Source organism: Eurosta solidaginis, chromosome 2 (assembly GCF_040869045.1).
Source record: "Eurosta solidaginis isolate ZX-2024a chromosome 2, ASM4086904v1, whole genome shotgun sequence".
Classification (NCBI taxonomy): Eukaryota; Metazoa; Arthropoda; class Insecta; order Diptera; family Tephritidae; genus Eurosta; species Eurosta solidaginis.
The window spans coordinates 34,981,575-35,004,096 of record NC_090320.1 but is presented as its reverse complement, the minus strand read 5'-3'; the positions used below and the strand labels follow the sequence as shown (position 1 = coordinate 35,004,096).

Here is a 22,522-nt window from a genome sequence, read left to right as displayed (position 1 = left end):
TGTGCCAAATAAAGCGAAATTAAAAGTACCTCCGAGGAAAAGACCGGCATCAACAAACCCTAATGGACGCACTAAAATGACTGAAAGAATTTTTCAGAATGAATGCAAGGATGGTTTCAAGCCAGCGCGTACTTTTGTTGAGAAACGTTGGAACGATACTGAGTATGTGAAGCCAATCCGTCGAGAACAAGCTCTACAAAGTAGTTCTTCATTGGCCAAGCAACAGAGTGCGACAGAACGATCCAGAATAATGAGTAGTAAGATGGAACACAGGTACGACAGGGAAAATAATTCGGAAGGTTTCCGGAATGGAGATTTGGTACTGTTAAACAACCCTCACCGGCGGAAAGGTGTTCCAGCCCAATTTCGGTGCAGTTGGGAAGGCCCGTACAAAGTTGTGAAGAAGATCAGTAATACCATCTACCGCATACAAACCACTGGGAAACCACGGATTAGAAGGGTGGTACATTTGGAGATGCTAGCGGCGTTTAGATTGGGAGATTTGTCTGATCGGGACGATCAGACTTAGGTGGAGGGCAGTGTTACGAATATTAGCAAAACTAAGGAGTGCTGCCATTTCCAGGCCGATGCTAAGCAGTGACGTGAATTCACATCAATAATTCAATCATTATGTATCTACATAAACGAATACATGTGTTTGGTTGTCAGTCGACAAAAAATATCAGCAAAAAGTATTTGCTGAAAAAAAAATAATCTCTAATGAATTGTGTACTTTGCTTTTGCTAATTGTTGCTAATATTTACTTCATTATTTGTTTATTGTATTGTATATACATATGTTGTATTGAGTAAGCTGCAAAGTAATTATAGTTAATATTTTAAGCGAATGTACCTGATGTTGATGTGCCGAATATGCAGTTTTAGCGAGTGCGAATGTGGAAGCGAATGCGAAGTATTGTCAAGTAATAATTTTGTAGAGAAGCATCTCTGAAAGCGCATCATCACAAACAATACTTTTTTATAACTTATATAACATTCCAGCTCACAAACTCTCCACTTTTTGCCAAATGCACATATTCGTAACGTCCCTATTCATCATATACAGAAGTGTCCAAGTATGCTTGTAAAACTCTGAGTGTTATATTTTGTTTGAAGTTATTTTATGTGGCTTTAAGCTTGCCGCACTAAGAATCATCAAGAATATATATCGATAGCAATCAAGAGTAAGCGATTGACCTCATTGTCTGTAAATTGCTAGCAATTTTTGTTCTAACAGTTATTCTAAACTCACTCTTATCGTTTGTTTTTCATTCTTGTTAAACTTGATTAAGTTGAGCATCAGAAAGCACAACTTTTCTTTATATGTATATTTCCGATTGAAACTGATAATATATTTAGGATGAATGGCTGTTGGCCGAAGAGCGCAATTTTTTTTGTGAAGCGAATTATATTAAAAGTAGCATACTTAATAATAATAAAAATTGTTTGGTTCGATATTGTTGACTTCTAAGTTTACGGTGTAGTCTAGTAGATTTGATGAGAATCCAAATTAATTATATAAATATTGTGATATATTTTTATTTATTACAAATATAAGGCTAATACTAGCGGCACTGCAATCATTCTATATAATTACTAACTATGTAGTGCATTAACCTAGTGTAGTGATTAACCTAGAAAGTTTAGTGCATGCCACTTGATATTATTGCTGTAACGTGTATCATATTAAATTTTTTGATTTTTTAAACCTTAGTTTGCTCTACACTCTTTTCCAACAAAAACAACGAAAATAATTCAGAAGTGGAATATAATAAATAACATACGCAGCGTTACACAACCGACAGAGACTTTCGAACAGGATACCCAGTCAGGGCATGTGGATCTTGAGTTTGATGTAGTTTTCGCATGTCCTTTGAATGTTCGCTTCATATTTTGTTCTACCAGCAAGAGATTTGATTAGCACACCATAGTTTCGGCAATTCGTGTTGCTAGCTATGATTCTGTCAAAGGTCGTTTAGTCGAATGCCAATCCTATGTCCGGATAATCCTTCCTACCCACACCCCTATGCAAGACAATAAAATGGGTAATTAACGAATCTCTAAAAAAGGCTTAAAACCTATTGATGTGTCCCAAACCATAGGTAAAGTGTCTACAATCGCTGTTCTAGAGCGATGCCATACCGTGTGAGCGTTCATTATTATTCAACTAAAGGTCGGCATGATATATGTATGGCCTGGATTCGATTCACTCCTTTCGCTAAAATCCATCTTTTTCCGAAAGCTACCTGAAGACTTTATTGAAATTTATTCAAGCACCATCTGTTTCATAAGTATTCCTTGAGATTTCTTGGTCAAAAGACGACTATTTTAAGAATCTTGTATATATAAATAAGGCATATCGATAAGACCGATAAATTATTGTTTTTCACACTCGTATATTGCATAAGCTGCTCTTGATTTAGATTTAACCTTGAATACAGACCGTAATCTGTCTGTGTATATATAAATTTCATTTTATTATAAGTTTTATTAATTTGCGATTCTATTCCCTCATGCCCAGTAAGGTGTGAAGAGGCGAAAATATCCCAGTCATGATCATTATTTGCACCTATTACAAATATACGTATATTTGTATGCATGATTTCATCAGACTTTAAGCTCAGTCAAGGTGCAAAAAATCATTAGCAAAGGTATTGAAAGTCCATAAATGCTATAAAATAAGCAATTTACTCAAAAATAATTGAAATTAGTTAACTGAAGTACATCTGACTGACAATTTAATAATAAAGCTCACCAGTCCTCGTTTATATAGGAACGTTAGTAAGAAACAACAGACAATACATAGTCGTTAACTGTTAAATCTTTCTAAAATTGGGTGGCCTTGAAAACCTTGTCCTTGGCCAGTTATCGTGTATTGGATAGTGTTATCTTCTTCTTGTGAAATCGATGTTAAGGGTGTTTTGACAGGTGTTCACCCTGTATCATTGTGGTATTAACCCGACCATCTTGTAAATCATTTGATCTGACCACGTCGGATCTTCTAGCTTATTCCACCCACTCCTGCCATGAGGAGATTGCGGTCGCCAGAGCCTCGCCTGCTAAAATTAGGTCTACAATACATTCAATTTGTAACAGGATTCGCACACGTGTAGGTGATGTTACAAATTGCGCTACACAACTTGAATCTTTACCTTGCTTGGCTATCTTTTCTAAATGATTTAGGTTGGGGAAGAATGTCCAAAATCGTAAAACGAGTCCCGATCAATTTGATTGAGTGAGCTTGCTTTAACTTATATGCTTTGAAACATCTTTCTAGAAATAATGTATGCGTACACAAAAAAAAAAAAAACAAAAATGATCTCAAACAAAGCTAGCACATTGTGAAAAGCAATAACTAGTTATACAAGCTTTCAAAATAACGGTTGCCCATCAAGTCAGCTCAACTGTCAACCATTTCTATTATTTCTCTAACTCAACTTTCACTGATGACATAGTCGTAGTATTGTTGTTGCATGTTATAATGCTTAGATATGACTGATAATTTGTTAACGTTCATAAAAGCATAGTTCATTGTTGCTTTTCATAGTTGGATGCTGTATTTTTATTATTAATCGTAATTTTATTTTTTCCTGCCATGTTAAGTGGACTTTGCCTTTGAATGACTTGAACATAGCTTAAATATAGGTGTGTGTGTTTATAATTACCCTGTAATTCAATATCTTAACTAGTCAAAAAACTATCCGTTTACAACTAGAATTTTCATACAGAAATACACTTAAGTTTGAAAAAACCCTCTGCAAAATCGGTTTAAAGAAAACTACCCTCCATTCGATCCCTCAAACTCAAATAATTGGTACTGGGCGTCATTGTTGGCATCAATACAGCGTTCAAACATACAATTTCAGTGCTTATCGACAGAGTTCCCATAACGATGGGTTTTGAAGTGAGTCTGGTTGAATTTAATGACAAGCCTGACAGGCTGAAACTTGAATTCAGGGACTGCCAAATGATAGTTTACGCTGGCGATTTGCCTTGGCAGAAGGAAGTTATTGCATGGTTAGGTTAGGTTAGGTGGTAGCTGCCCTGATAAGGATAGCTCACTTGGACAACACGAAGGTCCCTTGTGATACCACATACACCAAAAATAACGGTGACTTAGATCTAGCTACTTAGAGAATCGTTGGGTAGCAACGATAAAGCTCCGGATGATACCGATCTCAATTTCGGATAAATCCTCGGGAGATCCAAGTGAGTCGCGACTGAAGTACTTTCGCCTAGTTCTGACAAAAGCTGAGCAATCAAGCATAAAGTGATTTGGTGATTCCACCTCATCATCCTCCATACGGCTGCAGCAGGATGGAGTTTCCAGTATATTGAGACGTACCGCATGGATACCCATGGGACAGTGCCCTGTCAAAACCCCAATGACCATTGATAGGTGAGCCTTAGGGAACCCAATTATTTCAGCAGACCTCCTGCCATCTACTTTCGGCCAGAAAGGTCTTGCTGCCCTGCAAGAAGTGGTGTCCGCCCAACGTTTGCTGAGCTGACTCGAGGCCCAGATATGGAGGAGCAATCCAAAGGTGGCCAGCGGAATCCCGAAATCCCTACAGCCACCTTCATCCGGTTCAGTTGTACCGATGCGGGCTAAAAGATCCGCTTGACAGGTACCCGGAATATCACTATGAACCCGGGACACATAATCTTAATTGTAACATAATTCGATGCAATCACAAGCGAGGTCAGGCACTTCCAGACCACCCTCGATTGTACTGTAGTTGAGCTCAATGCCTTGATAGCCGCTTGGCTATCAGAGTAGATGTTAAATTCCCTAACCGTAATAGCACTGGATAGCATTTCATCCACCGCATCCTTAATCGCAGCAACTTCCGCTTGGAATACACTGCAGTGATCAGCCAACTTAAATTTGCGGCTTACATTTAGCTCGTGACAAAATACCCCCCACTAACCTTTCCGTCCAACTTCGACCCATCCGTGAACATGTTAACCGGTTCCATGCCCCAGATAATTCATCTTCCCCACTCTTCTCTTGGTGGAATGACTGGGGTGAAGGTTGTATAGGGAGCAGTTATCGGCATACAATAGTTCGTTCTGTCCGGGATAAAGTCGAAACTGGTAAGAAGGTTAGAGTGTCCGAAGTCAGAAAACCCATAGCCCATATCACGAAGCCTGACCAACGACCTTGCCGCGGCCAGCTTTCCCGGATTGGATGGACACACTGGATGGGCACACTGTGTGAAATTAGTCTTATGTTCAATTCAACTAATTGGCGGGCTAGTTTACTCCTCATTAACTTGACTGCTGGGCATGCGTATGAGCTCACCAAGTTTCAGTCGCGTTTTTTTCTTTTTTTAAGCATCTTACTGCCATTTTAAATGCTTTGGTAAAATGATCAAGCAAATTACAAAAACAAGTTGTCATCAAACAACAATAAGCAATACTAATAGACACAAATATAACAACAAACATGCCACGTCATATTTACCTTCTGTGAATTAAAAAAATGCCAAACTTGTTAAATTAAAAGAATTATTTCTTTGTATCTCTCTATCTCTATTTAATGCTTTGCTCTCACGTTACTTTGTAAACAGAAAAAAATTTAATTTACACCAAACATGATTAAGAAGAAAACTTAATACAAAACTTTAACAAAAAATCTTTACAGCAGATTTTAAATATCAAACAATAGATAAAGAATATACCTACATAAATAAGCAAATAGCAAACCGAAGCTTAATTAAAGCTGCATGAAAGGGAGAAAAATGAAAGCAAAACTCAAAGTTAACAAAGGTGAGAATATTCATTATGAAAAGACGGCATTAAAATGAAGGTGAAAACAAACAAAGCAGGGAGTTTTTGAATAGAGAAAATAAAAAAGATGAACAAAAAAAAAAAAAACTAAATGAGAAAAAAATTAAATGTATTAAAAATAAATCAAAAACAGATATGCGAGAACACAGGGGAATCTAATTAGCATTTTTATAGCTTGCTGCCGCAGCGTTATTGAATAGCACACGTGGTTCGTTATATGTGAAAAGTAACAGAATATCGTCATGCGCCTTTGAATCGTGATCACATAACTAAGATTCGGCTTTTTTTTTTCAAACTAAATATTCATCTTTTGAAATTTTAGCACCATCTTTTGCTTGACAGTTTTTAAGTAAAATCCGCTTAACTACACACCTTGCTCTCAAATGTCAGAAAAAATAAATTGTATGTCGAAGCCATGCAGCTCTGTTGTTTAAAAGACTTAAGTTGCAATTTGAAATTTTCTAATTTTCTAAATACCGTCGATCGAGCTATCGAGGAGTTAGGCAGAAACAAGCAGGAAAGCAATCTCGAAGTTATACTGCAAATAAAACCGAAATGATCCCGAAAGAAAACTTTAAAATCAAACTGATTGGTTGTTCTCAGCTTGCGCTACTTTTATACTCTGTTGCCTCGTTTGCCTATTTCTCCTAGGGTCTATACCTTTCACGAAGAGCCTGCCCCAATAGTATACATTTGTGTGTTTTCTCTTTATTCTCCGCTCTTAGCTTTGTTTTTTACATGTATGTGCTGCTTACTTCGCTGTTGTTGTGCATTTATTTACTAGCAGCATAGTGACTTATCGAAACTGCTAATACTATTGAACTGTGTCTTTGGATATCCCGTTTTACCATTTTGTGTCAATTGACGGAAGTATTTTTTGTAAAAACACACTACTGAGGGGCCAGCCATGGTGTTGGCTTTCTGCTATTAGCGCTATTATCGAGACCTAAATAAAACTACTATGCAAGAGTGTCAGTCTCGACTTAAACGACTAATTTTGAAAAAATATCAAAAACATTTTTTTTACACAACTCCTATATATCTTAATAATCTGACTACTCCACCTACTCGTTCTTCTGCTTTATATAAAATTTATATCGTTGGAAGCTCGACTAGTATTTACCCTAAGATGCTACTTCGGAAGCATTTCGAACTTCCTTTTTCGTTGCTGTGAAAATCTGAAAAGCTGCTTGAATATGGTTTACGGAGTTCATGTGTCGCCCGATTATATGGCTTTAGAATCTAACGTCTCTCTTGACAAGATATGGTTGGGCGGAAACCTTCTGATTTCATACTATCTCATGCTGTGCCGGTCGAAAATTCGTTCTTCATCCGAACCATAAGCCTGTTCTACCCTTGGGAGCCAAAATCCTTGTGGTATGCCGGCAAAGATAAATCCGAAAAAAGTTAATATAATGGATTTCATATCTTTAAGGCATTATACCACGAAGTATAATGTTTGTTATTCAAGTTCTGTTAATTTTCGACAAAACAACATTCAGATATGGCAAAATCCCGACAAGACAATCCAGTTAAATTTGCTAATATGCCAACAACTGAGTATACTGTGTTCGATTTCGTTAGAATTCTGATTTCCTTGTCTCACCTCGCTTATCAAAAGATCCAGATTATATCAGTAAACGTACAGTAAACGATTCAGAGCATATTAATGAAGTCATGTACGCACATTAGACTGTTTCAGAATTTTCTTTTCCTCCGACTCAAGACTTAAATATAATGTTTAGATTTAGAAAGAAGGACAGTTAAGCTTAATATAAGGCGGCTGCCGTAGTATAATGTTTGCCAAAAATTTATAGTACAAAATCTAAGTAGTACACCTAAAATTTGATAATAAACCTTTTCACATATGTACATACAGCAGCGAACAGAAAAATAGCAGTGCCAATTTCTATGAAATTTCGTAAATTAAACTCCTTTTGTTTTCGATATTTTAAGAAAAAATACTATTAATTTTTTAACTTAAGCTATGCAAACCGAAGATTTTCAAACTTTTTATTTCCAGTTTAAATTCAAATTAAATTGTAAATTTTTTTTATTTTCGATATTTAAAAAAAGCTGCTATACATTTTTCAAACTGAAACTACGCAATACTATCTCAAGAACTGTTTTCGAAAAAAAATCGAATATGCGAGAATGTTTTACCGAAAACCTCCAATGGCGGATTCAAGGGGTTTGTGTAGCGCACCCCTTTCAGGTTGCCAGCGCAATACATAGCTTCTACAAACCCAATTTACAACCTCACCTATCCGTGGCGAATCCTGTTTCATTAACAGCCGAGGCTCTGGCGACCCCAAGCTCCTCATGGAAATTGGGGGTGGGGAGGGAGGTATGGCCTGAAAGTTTAATGTGGCCATATAAATCGTTCCCGAGATGGATGGGCTAGTACCTTAATGGTGCTGTGTTACCGGATCGTACCGGATCTGTATCCGGCAAACGACCATTACATCGATAACACTCCCCAATACCTTCGGGGAGTAACCTTTTCGCTACAACAACAACCACAACAACAACTAAATTTTTTTTTTTCAGTATGCAGTTTTGTAGCCCAATAATTCTTAGTCTAGCGAAGTACAAATTATAAGGATGTTTCAGATTTTCCTTCATCCAAAGTGTGAAAAATTTTTTTTTATATAGGAGATATAGGATGTTTACGATATCCTTCGAAAAAAAGTCAAAAATCAATGCGAGTTTTGAGAAACCTAAACTTTCTTAAAGTAAAACTGATTTGGATATAAAACTGCCTACAAAAAAATTAAAAACTCCAAGAAAAAAATTCGTAAAATTTTCTAGAATTTGTTTTGAAAAAGTTTTTGAGATTGATTTGCAAACACATGTATAGGCACAAGTGTAAGTGACATAAGTCTAATTTTTAAGAAATTTAGAAATTTAACAAATGTTTTATGTATGTCAAATTCTTACACGCGGTTTTGTATTTTCACCGTCTATATCTGTATAGATTAGAAGATTACATAAGAACACAAAATAGCTGAACTCTTGACTTAACCGATTATTTACAAATAAATAGGTGCGTGCTGGAAAAAAAACAACAGCAAAAAATATGTAATTATCAGCTTTGTTTGTGAGTGATTATTTATTATTACTTCATGCGTTTGAGTAGTTTTTGTGTTTTGGTGTTGCTTTCCGACCAAAAAAGTTGGAAACAAATTCAAGTTAAAAACACCAAGAAATCTCGCTACGTCATCAGTCATTCAAAAACAAAAAGTGCCGAAATTTGAGTAACGTCGTGAACACATAATGAGACGGATGTTTGGCTTAAATATGATAAAGACTATAAGTACCTTAGTAAAGTAAAAACAAAAAATATTTTTTAATTGCGAAGCGTAATGCATAGTAGAATTCCTCAAATTTCTTGCGTATCTTTTTGATTGCATAATCCGTCTACCTGCAGTTCAGACATGTGCTCTGAATTTAAATTTACATGCCTTGAGTCTATGAGGTGACGAAATTCAAAAAAAGTAAAGATAAAGCAGTGAGTTCGCATGCGCGCAGTATTTTAAGTTTCTGATTTCACTTTCAAGCACGTAGGTACGTACATATGTACTTACTTATTTGTGCAGTTTGTCTGCGTACGTAAGATAAAACGGGTGACACGCTTTGACCGACTTTTTGTATCAAATAAATTTTCAAACATTTTATTAAGGTATTAAATGAAATTTTCTGAAGTGTGCTTGCGAGCTCCGAAGGTGGATTTTGCATATCTTTGGCAGAGAGTAGTTGCACCAATTTTAGAGTAAAGGAAACATTTTCAAATATGCATGCGATTGTCAAAGGAATAATTGGCCGGATATCTGAGCGCATGCCTCAATGTGAATTCAGTGCCAGGTGTTATTCCAACACCTGATTGCTTCTTCTTGATTCTTTGTATAACAATAGGGCAGTTAATTGAAATCTATTAAAATTTTCTTTTGACTTGACCTTCTGTACGGCGAATTGGTTGAATTCGCTTTGTCATCACCTTATATAGATTCCCCTTGGCATACCTGTTGAAATAGACTTGGTATGTGCGGTTTTTAACGATAAAAAAAATTTGAAACTAATAAAAATAACTTTAGCCAAACAAAAATATCAATTTAACAATATTTAAAGTATGGAGAAAAATTAATAAATATTTATAAATTATAGGAAAACCAAAGAAATACATGCAAAAATAAAGTTGAAACATGTAAGAAATGTAATAAATAAAACTGAAATTAATTATTGTTAAAAACTATTATATAAAAAATAAATAAAAACATATCAAAATTAATTAGTGAATACTTCTTCCGTAAAAATGAAACCGACTAGATATATAGGATTTAAATATAACAAGTAAAGAAAACGAAAAATTAAAAATTACAAAAAAATCAAAAATATATAAATGTTAAAAACATACTTTTTTAAATTCACAATAAAAAAATCAAATATTAAATTATTAAAAAAAAATAACAAGACAATAAAAAAATAGATAACTAATAAAATAAACACTTTAAATATGCAATAAGATTACAAATAAAAAAAATATTTGTAAATGTAAAAAAAATATAAAAAAATAAAAATATAAACATATAATTAAAATATAAGAAATAATATATACAAAAATATAAATGTATAGGTATTAAAAATGGCCAATAAAATAAATATCAAAATATAGAAATAAAAAAATATTTAATAGAATGAATATATATATATAATTATATATAAAATAATTACCAACTAACATAGCTATAACAAAAGAAAAACATAAAATAAAAAACAAACGTTATTGAAAACAAGTAAGGAAGGCTAAGTTCGGGTGTAACCGAACATTACATACTCAGTTGAGAGCTATGGAGACAAAATAAGGAAAATCACCATGTAGGAAAATGAACCTAGGGTAACCCTGGAATGTGGTTGTATGACATGTGTATCAAATGGAAGGTATTAAAGAGTATTTTAAGAGAGAGTAGGCCATAGTTCTATGGATGGACGCCATTTAGGGATATCGCCATAAAGGTGGACCAGGGCTGACTCTAGAATGTGTTTGTACGATATGGGTATCAAATGAAAGGTGATAATGAGTATTTTAAAAGGGAATGGGCTTTAGTTCTATAGGTGAACGCCTTTTCGAGAAATCCCCATAAAGGTGGACCAGGGGTGACTCTAGAATATGTTTGTACGATATGGGTATCAAGTGAAAGCTGTTAATGAGTATTTTGAAAAGGAGTGATCCTTAGTTCCCTAGGTGGACGCCGTTTCGAGATATCGCCATAAAGGTGGACCAGGGGTGTCTCTAGTTGTACGACATGGGAATCAAATGAAAGGTGTTACTGAGCATTTTAGGAGGGAGTGGGCATTAGGTCTATAGGTGGACGCCTTTTCGAAATGTCGCCATTAGGGTGGGCCAGGGGTGACTCTAGAATGTGTTTGTATGATATGGGTATCAAATGAAAGATGGTAATGAGTATTTTAAAAGGGAGTAATCCTTAGTTCTAAAGGTGGACGCCTTTTCGAGATATCGCCATAAAGGTGGACCCGGGGTGACTCTAGAATGGTTGTACGATATGGGTATCAAACGAAAGGTGTTACTGAGCATTTTAAGAGGGAGTGGGCATTAGGTCTATAGGTGGACGCCTTTTCGAGATATCGTCATTAGGGTGGGCCAGGGGTGACTCTAGAATGTGTTTGTACGATATGGGTATCAAACGAAAGGTGTTACTGAGCATTTTAAGAGGGAGTGGGCATTAGGTCTATAGGTGGACGCCTTTTCGAGATATCGCCATTAGGGTGGGCCAAGGGTGACTCTAGAATGTTTGTACGATATGGGTAGCAAACGAAAGGTGTTACTGAGCATTTTAAGAGGGAGTGGGCATTAGGTCTATAGGTGGACGCCTTTTCGAGATATCGCCATTAGGGTGGGCCAGGGGTGACTCTAGAATGTTTGTACGATATGGGTATCAAACGAAAGGTGTTACTGAGCATTTTAAGAGGGAGTGGACATTAGGTCTATAGGTGGACGCCTTTTCGAGATATCGCCATTAGGGTGAGCCAGGGGTGACTCTAGAATGTTTTTACGATATGGGTGTCAAACGAAAGGTGTTACTGAGCATTTTAAGAGGGAGTGGGCATTAGGTCTATAGGTGGACGCCTTTTCGAGATATCGCCATTAGGGTGGGCCAGGGGTTACTCTAGAATGTTTGTACGATATGGGTATCAAACGAAAGGTGTTACTGAGCATTTTAAGAGGGAGTGGGCATTAGGTCTATAGGTGGACGCCTTTTCGAGATATCGCCATTAGGGTGGGCCAGGGGTGACTCTAGAATGTTTGTACGATATGGGTAGCAAACGAAAGGTGTTACTGAGCATTTTAAGAGGGAGTGGGCATTAGGTCTATAGGTGGACGACTTTTCGAGATATCGCCATTAGGGTGGGCCAGGGGTGACTCTAGAATGTTTGTACGATATGGGTATCAAACGAAAGGTGTTACTGAGCATTTTAAGAGGGAGTGGACATTAGGTCTATAGGTGGACGCCTTTTCGAGATATCGCCATTAGGGTGAGCCAGGGGTGACTCTAGAATGTTTTTACGATATGGGTGTCAAACGAAAGGTGTTACTGAGCATTTTAAGAGGGAGTGGGCATTAGGTCTATAGGTGGACGCCTTTTCGAGATATCGCCATTAGGGTGGGCCAGGGGTTACTCTAGAATGTTTGTACGATATGGGTATCAAACGAAAGGTGTTACTGAGCATTTTAAGAGGGAGTGGGCATTAGGTCTATAGGTGGACGCCTTTTCGAGATATCGCCATTAGGGTGGGCCAGGGGTGACTCTAGAATGTTTGTACGATATGGGTAGCAAACGAAAGGTGTTACTGAGCATTTTAAGAGGGAGTGGGCATTAGGTCTATAGGTGGACGACTTTTCGAGATATCGCCATTAGGGTGGGCCAGGGGTGACTCTAGAATGTTTGTACGATATGGGTATCAAACGAAAGGTGTTACTGAGCATTTTAAGAGGGAGTGGACATTAGGTCTATAGGTGGACGCCTTTTCGAGATATCGCCATTAGGGTGAGCCAGGGGTGACTCTAGAATGTTTTTACGATATGGGTATCAAACGAAAGGTGTTACTGAGCATTTTAAGAGGGAGTAGGCATTATGTCTATTGGTGCACGCCTTTTCGAGATATCGCCATTAGGGTGGGCCAGGGGTGACTCTAGAATGTGTTTGTACGATATGGATATCAAATTAAAGGCATTAATGAGGGTTTTAAAAGCGAGTGGCCCTTAGATGTATATGTGAAGGCGTTCTCGCGATATCGACCAAATGTGGACCAGGTGATCCAGATAATCATCTGTCGGGTACTGCTAATTTATTTATATATTCAATACCACTAACAGTATTCCTGCCAAGATTCCAAGGGCTGTTGATTACGCCTTGTAGAACTTTTTCATTTTCTTCTACTTAATATGGTAGGTGTCACACCCATTTTACAAAGTTTTTTCCAAAGTTATATTTTGCGTCAATAAACCAATCCAGTTACCATGTTTCATCCCTTTTTTCGTATTTGGTATAGAATTATGGCATTTTTTTCATTTTTCGTAATTTTCGATATCGATAAAGTGGGCGTGGTTATGGTCGGATTTCGGCCATTTTTTATACCAAGATAAAGTGAGTTCAGATAAGTACGTGGGCTAAGTTTAGTAAAGATATATCGGTTTTTGCTCAAGTTATTGTGTTAACGGCCGAGCGGAAGGACAGACGGTGGACTGTGTATAAAAACTGGGCGTGGCTTCCACCGATTTTGCCCATTTTTACAGAGAACAGTTACCGTCATAGAGTCTATTTCAAAAGGATTGGTAAATTTTTGTTCGACTTATGGCATTAAAAGTATTCTAGACAAACTAAATGAAAATGGGCGGAGCCACGCCCATTTTGAAATTTTCTTTTATTTTTGTATTTTGTTGCATCATCTCATTACTGGAGTTGAATTTTGAATTAATTTACTTATATACAGTAAAGATATTAAATTTTTTGTTAAAATTTGAATTTAAAAAAATTTTTTTTTAAAAAGTGGGCGTGTTCTTCATCCAATTTTGCTAATTTTTATTTAGCATATATATAGTAATAGTAGTAACGTGCCTGCCAAATTTCATCATGATATCTTCAACGACTGCCAAATTACAGCTTGCAAAACTTTTAAATTACCTTCTTGTAAAAGTGGGCGGTGCCACGCCCATTGTCCAAAATCTTACTAATTTTCTATTCTGCGTCATAACGTCAACCCATCTGCCAAGTTTCATCGCTTTAACCGCCTTTGGCAATGAATTATCGCATTTTTTCTGTTTTTCGAAATTTTCGATATCGAAAAAGTGGGCGTGGTTATAGTCCGATATCGTTCATTTTAAATAGCGATCTGAGATGAGTACTCAGGAACCTACATACCAATTTTCATCAAGATACCTCAAAATTTACTCAAGTTATCGTGTTAACGGACGGACGGACGGACGGACGGACGGACATGGCTCAATCAAATTTTTTTTGGATCCTGATTATTTTGATATATGGAAGTCTATATCTATCTCGATTCCTTTATATATGTACAACCAACCGTTATCCAATCAAACTTAATATACTCTGTGAGCTCTGCTCAACTGAGTATAAAAAGATAAAAAGAAACAAATAAACAAATGCAAAAAATTATTTAATATTAAAAAGAGTATACAAATTCAATAGAGTAAAACAATAAACATAAGTTTAAAACAAACAAATTAATTAATAAAAATGCTTAAAATGCAAACAGTTAAACAAGCGAATGAAAGTTAAAAAATTTAAATTTAAAGACAGTAATTTTAAACAAATAAAAATGACAATGAGTAAAGAATTTAAATACAACAAACAAAAGCACAGAAACAAATAAAATTAATAAATGAATATAAAAGGAAAACAAAAAGCAAAATTGTATAAAAAAACCGAAATATATATAAATGAAATAATGTCAAAATTCAATAAAAAAAATTTCGAAAAAAAAATGTCCAGAAATAAAACTTAGTAAAAAAATTAAAAATAATTTTAACGCAAATATACAATAACAAAAAAATAAAAAATAAACTTTTTTATAAGTAATTAAAATACGTATAATAAAAAACTACGAGAATATAATAATTAATAAATTAAAAAAGTTTAATAATAAAAAATAATAAACTATGTAAAAAGTAAAATAATCACACCTACCGAAAAAATAAGAAGAAATTTTAAATATGTAATCAGAATTTTAAACAAAATTAAGATGATATTTTACAGCGAAAGGAGAAAACATTTGAAAAAAAGCGTGACAATAAAATTAACAACAATGAAACGTTTTAATTCTGCCAATTATAAAATTAAGTAAATAAAAATTGTAAGAGTTAATCGGGGATTGCCCGTATTGCTTTAAATGTATGAAAACATTTATTTCAAGCAATTTTTAATTTTATAATTTATTTAATAATTTGGGAAAAATTTAAAGCAATACGGGCAATCCTCGATTAACTCTTACTTACTTACGAACAGACAACATTTGGTTAATTCGTTGTAGTTCTATAAATAAAAAAAAAACAGCAACAATACCAGTTTCTCTGAAACCGCCTTACAAACATGCATAACTTCAACATATAATTACATACGAAGTATGTGATGTGTAGAAGATTAATATATGCAAAAGAAGGCAATTGGGAAAAACTTTACAACAACTAAGGCATGACGTAGCTGAATGCGTTTGTAATCATTTCAATTATCGTAGGAGTGCGGGTTCGAATCCCACTCCCGGGAGAAAAGGCTTTGAAGAGATTTACAAGGTATAATCGAAACAACTGTCGCCTTGTCCGTCCTGATGTCACGTTGTTTAAATTTTTCCCAAATTTATAAATAAATTGTAAATAAAAAATAAAATAAAATCAAAAAGAAAATCAATAATTCCAAAATATATTACAAAAAAAAAAAAAATTGAAAAAACCAATGCAAAACTTGAAGAAACAAAAAAAAAAAATAGAATAAGGAAAAAAATGTAAAAATGGTCAAATAGAAAAATAAATTAATAAAAATATAGAAAAAAGAAAATTAAAAAAATTATACACAAATAATTATAAAAAAATTACATACAATAATTAAAGAAATACTAATTCTTTAGATCAAAAAATATAAACATATTAAAACAAGGTTCGTAAATGAAAATAAAAAAATATGAGTTGAAAAAGAATCGAGTTGTAAAATTAAAAATATAATTGTAGAAAAAAAGTTAAAATATTGAAGAATTAAAAACAAAATTGAAAAACTTAAATTTTTAAATTTGAAAAAAAAAATGTAAATAAAAAAAATATACAAAACAATAGAAAACTAAGAAATAGTACAAACAATCATTTCAAAAACCTGAAAAAATGCTCAGAAAATTAAAAAAAGCTATCGCAATAATCGTAAAAGCCTTTTTAATAAACTTTACAGCTGTTGAGCACGATTTCAATATTACAATCTTTTATAAAATTTTGTTAAAATGACGAAATTGGTACCTACTGGTACGACCATTGACCTCATCGAACAAATAAAGGTGAAGTGCTACTCATGTCTGACAGCAACGCTTGAGTGATAATGTGTGATAAGTGATTTAGATATACATCAAATGATAAGCAAAAATCAAACATTGATTATACAGAACATAATTGGGAAGTAATCATGCGCCTACGTAAAAGCGGTTAGGAAACAAAATGAAATTCGAAAAATAATTTACTGTAGGTGGCGTGAGGTATGTGCCGGTAATCATAAAACTTAAATTTACTTAGACGCGGTGCAAGAAAAAAGCTGGCAAAATCAACAAAATTACCTGTTAATTGAATCGAAATTTTTGTTACTAGATCGCAAATAACTGTTAAATAAACTTCGTAAAAATTGTTGATTCTGACCGTTTCAACAATCAAATCAACGAACAAAATTTTCATTATACGTAACTTAACATTGCTTACTGTCGCCCTAAGAATAAAACTGAGAACTGTTAAAATTGAATATTTTCATCAACATTAGAATAACAGTGAAGGCTGTTAAAATGACAGAAATTTCTGCGACACAATAGTCATAAGAACAAAGTAGTGAGAGCCATGAGCGTAAATTTTCCTTTAAAGTTACTTGCGTAATATGCGCAATTGTTTGTTGTTGCAATTACCAATGAAATCAGTTCTTTCAATAGAAAAATCAAAGAGTATTGTTTGAATTTGTTAATTTTACAGAATATTGTTAACTTAAGACCAAAAGTTTCTCTTCTATTGAAATGTGTAAACAAATTTGTTATCTTGACAAAAAACTCGGTTGAATTTACCATGATCCGATCAATTTCAACGAATGTCTGTGACAATTCAATAATAACAAACCCGATGTGTTGATTGTACTAGCGTTATTTCTTTCTGTTTCAAAGGAAGCCGTTTGTCGCCATTTAGCAGCCAAACAAATTTGGGTAATAGTCTAGTTGAAGGGTCGACTGCTAATACGCGTTCAAAAATATCGAGAGAGGTGTCAAAAGACGCGTATTGACCTCGACAACAATAATATGAAGGCGGGAAATAAAAATTTAACTCGTTCAAAAGATATTAACGAAAAACCGAAAAATTACCCCGGGTCCCACCGAAACCGGGGGTCGGATTCATAGTATTTTTGCGCAGAACACTTGTGCGTTGGCGGCCTTCGGCCACTCTTATAAAATATTACCGTGGCCGATCCACCAATGGGGTGGGATCAAAATTAAATGCGTGAAAACTCCCTTTGTACACAAAATTTTGTTCAGTGCACAACAACATTACAGCAACCACATGAAAATTGCCAACTTCAACTGCAAATATCTCCGGACAGAGATACAATTTTTATTTTCCGCCTTCGGATTATTGTTGTCGAGGTCAATACGCGGCTTTTGACACCTCTTTCGACGCGTATTGGCAGTCCACCCTTCAACTAGACTTTTCCCTTCCGCTGAGTTGTTATTGTTGTTTTTGTAGCGATAAAGACACTCCCCGAAGACTTTGGGGAGTGTTATCGATGTTGATGGTCCTTTGCCTGAAGCATATCCGGTATGTTCCGGTAACAAGCACCATAAAAGTAGCCCGACCATCCCGGGAAGGATTTGGTATGACCACATCAAACCTTCTTGGCCATACCGCCCTCCCACCCCTAGATCCATCAGTAGTTCGGGGTCGCCAGAGCCTCGGCTATTAATGAAAGAGGATTCGCCACGGGTAGGTGAGGTTGACAATTGGGTTGGAGAAGCTATATATTGCGCTGGCAACACCTTGAATCAATTTGGTATTTTAGTCGCCTCTTACGACAGGCATACTTACCGCGGGTATGTTCTAAACCCCCTAACCCCCTGGGGGGCCTCCGCTGAGTTGGTAGAGGCTAGTGGAGGAATACTTTATCTCCCTTGGTGCTCCATTTGGTGTCAGTTATCTTGAAACAAGGATAGATGGTACAACTTGTTACAAAACGACCGAAATCGCTTAGGTGGTTAAGCGCAAATTAATGATGATGACGATATAATTCTTCATTTAAGGAGTTAACTGTTAGGGACCAACTCGGTAACTATACATTTCTCGTAGGATGCAGAATAATTAGAGAATGATGCTGCATATCAACTTTAGAACTAAGAATTTCCCAGCGTTAGAGAAATATTTTTTAAATATTTATTGAGTACAGACCGCTTATAAAAATAGTTCTGGTCCTATGTACAGGTTCTGTTCTGCTGACTAAGTAGATTATGCGAATCTCCCTAATCTTTGGCAACTCAATTGCAAAAGAGCTAATGCAAAGCGGAAAAGGCTTAAAAAATTTATTTTCATTATGAAAATTGTGTCGGTTGAGTCACGTTAACCAAACGAATTTGAGGATGAAAAAAGAAACCAAAAGATAGTAAAAATATCCGAAACAGTTGTTCACACTTAGTCTTGCTTCAGTGCATAAAACCATCATAACAATCAACTATAAATAAGCGCTTACGTAGCTAAGCTTGTTAGCCAGCCTAATTGTTTTCAAAAGCTTTGTTGCAACAATGGCAATAAAAATGTACCGACCATGGAAATGGTAACAAAAAACCATATAAATGAAATGAAGAAATAATTAAAAAAAAACAAAAAGAGAGCAAGTGTAACAGGCAGACTACTTTTTAAAGATATACACATATAATTGTATATATACCTATATATCCACAAACAAAATAAAAATGCGCAACATTGCATTTGATTGTGCCACACTGCATTATGCTATGTGTATATGTTTTGTCTGCGTGTGACACGTTTGCATTTGCGCACGCGTAACCAACTAACCACATTTCGGCGGAAAGCCATACATTGTTATGTTCCGTAATTATGTATGTGTGTAAAAATGTATATAGTGCAAAGTATATATATGCATGCGGTATTTACATATAATTAATATGAAGCACTTAATAAATACTTTTGAATAGTCTGTTTGTATGCATTGATACGCGAAGCTTTCCAAAAAAAAAAAAAAAAATACAAATTATAAAACAGATATTAGGTTGATCGTTTCTGTTTATTCAATGAGAGATCATGCTTGGTGGGCGTTTAACTCATTTCCGGTATACAGTTCGTTGTTTGAATTCAATTCTAGTTCGATTTATTTATATTTCTGCTTCCTTTTCAAGCTTTTGAGCCAAATTGTTTAGCTACTACATCAGTTACTACAGGGCTAAAAAAGAGTTCAAAAAAGGGCTTGCGTACCAAGTTCGATGTGGAAACATTACAGGTGTACGCCTACAAAACTTATATTTTTAGTTAACTATAGCACACCCAGGTTTGAAGTTAAACTACAACAGAGGCAACTTCACCAGAAAAAAATTATTTCAGCCTTTTTGCGAAAAGCTTCGAGAGCTTCTTGTCAATACTGACAAGTAATTTTTTTTATTATCAACTTATTATCGATATCGAATTATTATCGTCGAGTTATCGGCTTGTTTTCGCCCGGTATCCGCCTTTCAACTTTTCGCTAACATATATTTCTTCTTTCTACTTTTCTATTAATAATCGATAATACATCGATAACTTTTTGATAGCAAATCGATAACAAACCGGTCACTCATTGATAATCAATGGTTACGAACATTAAGTGTTCTTTATTATCCTTTCCCTTCGTTTTCGGTCGAATCACTAAACTGTCAAAGAAATAATCTGAAATATTCCGTATAAAAAATTCCTGTTCACCACCACACTGTTAGTAAAACTTCACAATTCAGTGTATTCGCGTACTTCACTTACGAGTTAAAGTTGAATTGATTCATTATTCCTTAGATTGCGGCGCTTATATACGTGTCAGTTACCTTGTCATTATTTCTTCCAGGGTCTAGACTTTTCGAGTATAGCCTTCTCGACTAGTAGCTTAATTACTTCTCATTCTTCTGCATTTCATATACGCTGTGGCTATATACATTTACATGTGTGTGTAGCTTTTATAATGTCATAGCTTTCGTAATAGCCTCGTCGGTAACACAACTATGTACAGCAAACCGATAACTCGGCGATAAGACAGCGATAATATGCCGACAAAACGTCGATAAAAAACTGATAACTCATCGATAAAAAATCGTCAGCACTTCGATAACAAATTGATAACATGCCGTCCGGTTTCGTTTTCGACTTCTAATCTGTCTCTTACTCTCTTCTCCAGTTCTCTTTTCTTTCCCTTCCTTAACTTTCTTTCTCAGGTAGAGAATTCTGTAATAAAATTCTGATAACTCTCATTTCTGCAATATGTCTGAGCAAGAAAATCTGAGATAAGTTGTCTTGAAACTGGCAGTTGGTAAAGTGCAATTCGACAAGCTCTGTACCCGTATACGTTTATATATTTTCATTTAATCTCTTCTAATGCTCTATCGCCTGAGACCGAGAGTAATGTCATATATCTAGATTTTCCATATCCAATAGATAAACACAACAACAACAAAAGTATCTATACTATATATTATATATATTGAAAGTCAGAAATGTTGATTCTTTGGGAGCTAGCCATGCCTGGGAGAGAAGTACATTGAGCGCATTCTAGAGTAATAGACACAGGAAAAGGAAAGGTGGGGAGGACAGTAGGTATTTGAGGAAAGAGTGAGAGAAATTTGAAGAACGGAGAGAGATAGAAATAGTGGAGGAAAAGTGACAAGATAGTAGGCAAGAAAAGAAGACTGAGGTAAATCGTTACAATCTTCTCGTTAAATTCTTCTCTTTTGTTAATTTCGACATTTTAAAAGAAAACTTCTATGAAGTTTGTCACTAAAACTGTGTAAACCATTTGTAAAAACGTTTGCGAAAAATAGAGGATTCGAAAAAATGGAGTTTTCTGTATGGAGGAAAATCTAAAACAACTTTTAGAAAAAAATTTTCAAATATTTATGCGAAAGTTATAGAGATATTTATAGCTTGTACTTTGTCAGACTAAAATTGATTGGGCTACAAAACTGCGTACCCAAAAAAATTCAGAGAAATCGAAATAAAAAGATCATAAAATTTTCGAAAACGTTTTTGAGATTAGTTTGCATAGTTTCAGTGGCGAAATTGCTTTGAGCATGTCTCGCTAATTAAATACAGATAATAATATTAATGCAATAGTGAACAGCGGAAGTAGTGCTTATAAAGCAATGCTAAAAAGCCAATGTTACTAAGCTTTTCAGAGCGCACCTATAAGTATTCCATACAATTAGAATAAAAAACGCATAGAATTAGTATGTAGCTAATGGTGTTTAAAGGAATAGCGACAAAAGGGCGATACTTATGGCGTTTTCTTTCCTGAAAATAGTGTCGCCCTCTTAGCTCCTCCCAGCTCTCCCATGAGTTTGTTAGCTCCTTTCACAAAATGTTCTTCACTGAATAAGAAAAAGGGCCTCATTAGCTACAAATAGAGCCATTTTTCATAATGGCAGGTGACCTTCAAAAGTTAGAATTTAAGAGTGCAACATGAGGGTAACATTTTTTACAGAAAAGAAAACGCCTTTAGAAACCAATTTCAAAGCGAGCAGCAGGGCATTCATATGGCTGAGTGGATAAAGGCATTTGCCTTTACACTAGTATAAAGTAGTTGGAGATTTCGAGTTCAATGCTCAGCTCCCGAGAAGCTAGCTGATGAAGAAGTGAAATTCAGATACATGTCCTAGTAACCATCGCCGTTAGTAAACTTAGCAATTTTTCTCTAATATCAATAACGCAATTCCTAGAAGTTTGTTTCTTAAAATATCGAAAATAACAAAAAAAAATATGTTTTAAATTGACACTGCGATTTTTCTCTTCGCTGCTGTACATATGTATATGTATGTTAGAGCGGGTCAAATTTTTTGCCCATCAGGAGTATAGCAAAAACGTAATCTACAGATGATTCTAAGAATAATTGTTGAAGACATCATAGCTCTAAGCCCGATTTCGAGGTCCCCACTTTTGCAAAATAAATATTTTGCATTTGAATGTAGGGTTTGGCCAAAAAATCTTCATAGCTTCTGATATAATTATAGGGTAAATATCTTATTGGTCTTACTTTAAAGGTATTTTACGTACATTGTATAAATATCTATAGTGTTTTTGAATTTTAGTAGAGTTATCAGGCTTAAATTATGAGAAATTAGCATAAAATGAACTTTTAACCACTATATTATCATTTTTAACAAATTTCTTATGGAACATTTTTTTTCTTTGCAGCCAAAATAAGTTCAGAACATTTCCAACAACTTTC

General features: G+C 35.0%; 1 protein-coding gene across 6 annotated transcripts in view; it reads left to right on the top strand.

The window, feature by feature from the left end:
- The window catches only part of ck (myosin-VIIa ck), a 92,426-nt gene that overhangs the window by 21,643 nt on the left and 48,261 nt on the right, over positions 1-22,522 (top strand). The window lies entirely within an intron of this gene.